Source organism: Lepeophtheirus salmonis, chromosome 2 (genome assembly GCF_016086655.4).
Source record: "Lepeophtheirus salmonis chromosome 2, UVic_Lsal_1.4, whole genome shotgun sequence".
In the NCBI taxonomy this organism is placed as follows: domain Eukaryota; kingdom Metazoa; phylum Arthropoda; class Copepoda; order Siphonostomatoida; family Caligidae; genus Lepeophtheirus; species Lepeophtheirus salmonis.
Genome location: NC_052132.2, coordinates 32784964 through 32790383, shown reverse-complemented (window position 1 = coordinate 32790383; position 5420 = coordinate 32784964). Strand labels below are relative to the sequence as shown.

At 29.9% G+C, this 5420-nt stretch overlaps 1 long non-coding RNA gene across 1 annotated transcript; it reads right to left on the bottom strand.

The window, feature by feature from the left end:
* Window positions 1-425: 425 nt before the first annotated feature.
* LOC121132234 (uncharacterized) lies at window positions 426-2051 on the bottom strand. The gene is made up of 2 exons (XR_005869270.2): window positions 1577-2051; window positions 426-1525 (listed from the first exon to the last, which is right to left on the bottom strand). It is a non-coding gene; the product is annotated as an uncharacterized lncRNA (long non-coding RNA).
* Window positions 2052-5420: the final 3369 nt, after the last annotated feature.

The window sequence follows — 5420 nt, the reverse complement described above, 5'->3', positions numbered from 1 at the left end:
TTCATTTTGATCATAATGGCCGTATCTACTTGGAGACAGATCTTCATATTTTATCAGGTGGTACATACTGTAAAAAGTTTGAGAGGCCACTGCAAGGGATAAATACTAAATGACCAGAACGAAGTTCTCGAATATTACTTTTTTATTTTTTGAGATAGTGGCTTTCAAAGTGTAAATATACATACCAACATCTTTATCAAAGATTCAAAGCCTAAAACTCCACTTAGACATCCTTTCCTCAATTTTTATGTATATGTAATAACTCAATCATTTTTAAGTTTGGATGGTAATGAACAAAACTGGCTTGGATTTTGAAATCTTCAGTGACTGGTTTGCCGAAAAGATGATTTCTATTAAAGGAAAATGCCTGAATTCACGTTATAAAATTTGAATTTTTATGTAAAGATTAAATAAAGGACCATACATTTATATAGTAATCGTATGACTATATTTAAAAATCAAAATCCACTTATCTTCAAATAATTATTTATACTATTTTAACTCTGGAGTCCGAGGGAATGATTAATCATATATATCAAGGCTACTCAACTATAATTCGGACCTTATGATTTTTTTAGTTGCATCTGAGGTTGATAAATTTTTATGATTTAATTTAATAAAGGACCTATACATATATTGGAACCTAACTAGACATAGGCTCGTAAAAATCGTGTAACCCTGCAAGACTGTCTTTCGACCGTTGTTTAATAGTTCTTTGGCACGAATTTTATATGTTGTGCCATCCAGGTTTGCACAGAATTGCCATGTAAGCTGGCACACCATCCTGATGGAACACATAAGATTATTTGCCCTACTTTTTGGTAATCTTGGTGATCTATAGGACTTCATGCTTACCAAGTAGTCATCCCCAGTAAGTCTGTACTAATATCGAAAAAAATGGGTAGCATTTTGTCCCCCTCTATCCCACGACACCCAACATCGTCACGATAGCAAGACATTTTGCCTGGGGGATGTAGCAAAGCCTGCTGGTACTATTCGTGAAGTGTAAAATTCAGTATTCTGCTGATTGATAACTGGATCGACTGTTAATGTCTTCTAATTATAGAAGAAAAACATTTGGTCACCATGATGTTTGAGGTCATTAAGAAAACGTTTACAACTTCTAAGGAGTTTTTTTTTCTAAATTCGGCCATTGAAATAGCTAAGTTGTCCTCAAAATAGCGTTTGGTAGTTTTAGGGGTTAGCTTGACTGGCTTACCATTTCGAGGACGCTTCTTGTGGTTGGACCAGTCTTCCAGGCGCTTACGAACTCTATAGATTGTGTGGTGGTTGAGGATGTCCGAGGTGTCATGACTGGTGCAGATCAAACTTGCAATCTCCAGAAACTCTTTGACTTCCCCTCAGCAGTCTTGACCATCTATCACCCGAAAGAATGGTCTCTGGACTTTTTATTTTTATAAATTCGACCATGAACATGATTCTACAGATCACAAAAATTACCAAAAAGTCGGGCAAATCATCTTATGTAGTCTTCAAGCACCAAAGTTTTACCTTTCTTCTCTGTCTAAAAAGACACAAAATAATTATTTATTAAGCTTTTATTTATTTCATTCACCTTATAGCTACTTGCAGCTTATTCAATAAAACGTCATGTCAGCTTTGCCACACTTCAAATACACTCTTCAAATTGTAAGAGTGACCACGTTAAATTTTGTTTTTTTTTGGTTTATTTTTTGCAGCATACTGGTAGATCATATTATTTCCAACTATGCTAATATATTTACTCTATCTTACTAAGGTAAGTCCTTCTCTAGGAGCTACCGTGAATCGAACTTATGCAAATTGAGTTTAAGAGAATAGTCTCTTCTAAGGGTGTTGTCCACTTAGCTAAGTTGCAGCATCTAAATTTTCCAACTCCTACATAAAAAATAAAATTTGCTCCCTTTCATTTTCCAAAAAAAAAAATATTTCACCATTACCTTATAAAAATTTTGGCAATATTTATCGAATTACATTTTTTTTTTATCATTTAAGAAATTGGAAAAAAAAAAAACATTCCAAAACATTTGTCTCGTAGGCAACAATTAAAAATAATATTTATATAAAAATGTGTAGAAGTTCAAAGAATTTCCTAAGAAATGGACAAAATTTATATTCATTTCCAAACTTTTTATGAATTATATAAAATTATAGCAATAACGCTTCATGCATTTCCTGGAATTTTTAGTATGAATTTGACTTTCTTCACGTGTTTTTTTTTTTTTTTTTTTAGTCAGCTTTTCTTAAATCGGAAAAATAATTATATACATATATATATATATTAGGGGAGACAATTACAATACTTTTTGCTTTTGGTTAATTTGCAAAGAGTTTGGTTGAACATGGACGCATCAAAATTTAACTAAATATACCAACATGGATTTGCATATGTCTTTTATTTTTGATTATATTATATTATTCAGTAAAATAGGAGTGAATGGAGCTAAAAATTTATAAGCAAGTGCTTTTTTTTCTCGTTAAAATTTAAAAGAAAAATTAAACATTGTCAAAAAAGGAAAATGATTAAAATAAGTAAAGATAAACATTGATTTTAAAAACGAGAGAGCTCACAAAATGTGGTATTAGGGAGCTCCAAATTTATTAAGTGGCTTTAGTATTTTGTTAGTTAGTAGTTTTTGCAGAAATTAAATTGAAATACAACCCGTAAAATGTTGCAATCGTCCTTGTAGCAACGGACAGTTGTATATTATAAGTGAATTTTAAACTTTGATAAATTATATGAACTGATTGGAAAATAATCAATAATTCAAACGATAACAGTAACAGGGAAAAACAATGAAAACTGACTCTATTAGTACCAAAATATTGTTTCTCTCAGATTCAGTTCTCATCAAATTTCTCGGAGAAAAGATGATATTTTTTTTCTTTATTCTTTCCACAATAGTATTTATTGTAATATAAAAGAAGTTGTATCTTTTGTCAATATAACTTATTTGATACTTGAAAAAAGAGCCATTTGAAAATCGTCTACGGTCTCCCCTACAACGCTAATTCAAATTATGTAAACATCCTTGTGTTTATATTTGATTTTGAAAGAACTTGAAGTATTTGTAATTTGAATCGATTATACTGCAGAATCCGTACAAACAAAACATTGTTATTTGTTGTTTTTTTCAAACACAAATAACAATGAGATGACGAAATTTTAATTTTGATGAGGATCTTTTTATACACTAATTTTAAGGCAACCCAATCCAGGGATTGACCATTCCTTGCTGTTGCTATACTAGGTATCATCAAATTTACTACGTATGAATGACTGACATATCTTTTATGTGCGTTTAGTACGTGTCAGGAGAACATTTTAAGTTTTTAAAAAGATTTGAAATAAATGATAGAAAATAGAGATATATTGACGTGGAATGAATTCCTGAGATTCCTCTTTGATTATAGTCATTAAAGAAATATTTTCTTTGTCAGTTTTTGTATCTATTTACGTCATTTATTATTCTCTACAAGTTGTAATTGGTATCAGCAGACGGAATAAGTTATAACCTAAAATTGAGACGAAATGATCCTTGAATAATTGAATATTATTTGGTTGGTATAATGCAGTTTTTACTTTTATTTAAAGAAAATTACTTTGTGCCAAAGTATCCTGTGGCACATTATATAGATTTAATGTGCCACATTTATGTTATACTAGCAAAGGATTACCTGGAATTGCTGGGGCCAAGGAGGGAGTGGGAAATAACATTGACAATGATCAATATTACGTCTTCCTAATGTTTAGACCATAGAGATAAAATTAGTTGACGAAAACATTCGAATTGTAATACTTTGGTATGTAGATGGCGCTTTCAATATTTTTATTTTTTTATATACTCATTTTAATTATAACAATGCCTTACCAAATTTATTTCAATTGAGGGATGTTAATAGGTGAACATATTATTATACAAAGTAGATATATTAAATTTTATTCCAATTATAAATTGGAAATATAATTTTATTTACCATTTCAAAAATTGGAAAATGAGTTTGATTACAAATTCAATCAAAGAAACGTTAATTATTTATTCTTAAATTAAATCAGATTTGTGAGTATGCTCCAAATTTTGATCCCTTGAATCTACTCACTTTCATCTTTTCCAAAATGATATAATTGTATGTCAGCATACCATTTTGAAATAGATTTAATTAGTGTTAATATATGGTTTGGTCCAGGAGATGAATCAAATACATGATTATTAATAGATTGAAAATTCTATTTATTTTTCTTATAACCGATATTCTTTACAAATACTCTACTAATTCTATAAAATTGATAGAGCTTAATTATAGAGTGCAATACATTGTTTTCGATTGTTTTGGTCAACTATCTTTTTTCACTCGTCTGCTGTCGCGACGTCAAAGAATTCCACCTGCTACTGCTCAGTGTCGTGACTCTATATATTTTATCCAAGGAATGGTAAACCATGGACATATCTAGCTCAAGACGTCCATGACTAAACTACTGGAAAGGAAAGGAAAATATCGCAACTCACACTAGGAGGCTGGCTCTCTCTTTCTGCAACTACAAAAATGAGAAATGACTAGTAGGATTTATCAACATTGATTGATAAATTTATCCAGGTCGTAACAATGTCTCACGATCTTAAATTAATCAATTCCTTAACTTATCTTCACTATATTTATCATTTAACTAAATAATTTTATTTTATACCCAGACAATTTTAAATTTTTTTAAGCATAATTATCTGTTAAGTCGAATGCAGTTTGGCAATGTTTTTGTTGTTGTACTGATGAGGGCAAATATTTCATCTTCAGAATGCAACGCAAAAAATTTCATCACACCCTTAAAAAGTTTATCAACTATTTTAAGAATATAGGTAGAGAAACAGAAAACCAGATTAGCAAGTTGTAGATAGTATTCCACAGGATCTTTGATAACATACAGGGCTAAAACTCAATTACTGTTACCTATTAAAAACTATCATAATACCCTCAACTAAATTATAGATTATTACTACATTGAGTATAAACATATTTGTCGACTTATAAGAAATCTCTGATCATTGCTAAAAGACTTGAATGTATCTCAGTTCCACATAAGTTTATTTAATTTATGAACAAAGTTCATATTCAGTTGAAGATATTATGATAAGTAACGTAAGTTGAGTAGTTACTTTTATTATTTAACTTGATTGAAGGTCATGTCATAGTTATATATTTTGAGCGAGTTAAATTGTGTGTCAAATATCCCTTGGATATTGGTTAAATAAAGAGTTTTTCACTAAAGTACAAATAAGTATATTCACTAAATTATTTTTGTTGATGTGGCATCACAGATTGATTAGACGATGAAGAATTCACTTATATATATATATTAAATGACTAGAACTAGTTATTTAGAAGAAGATATCTTCAATTGATGCATGTACCATGCTAACATTTTT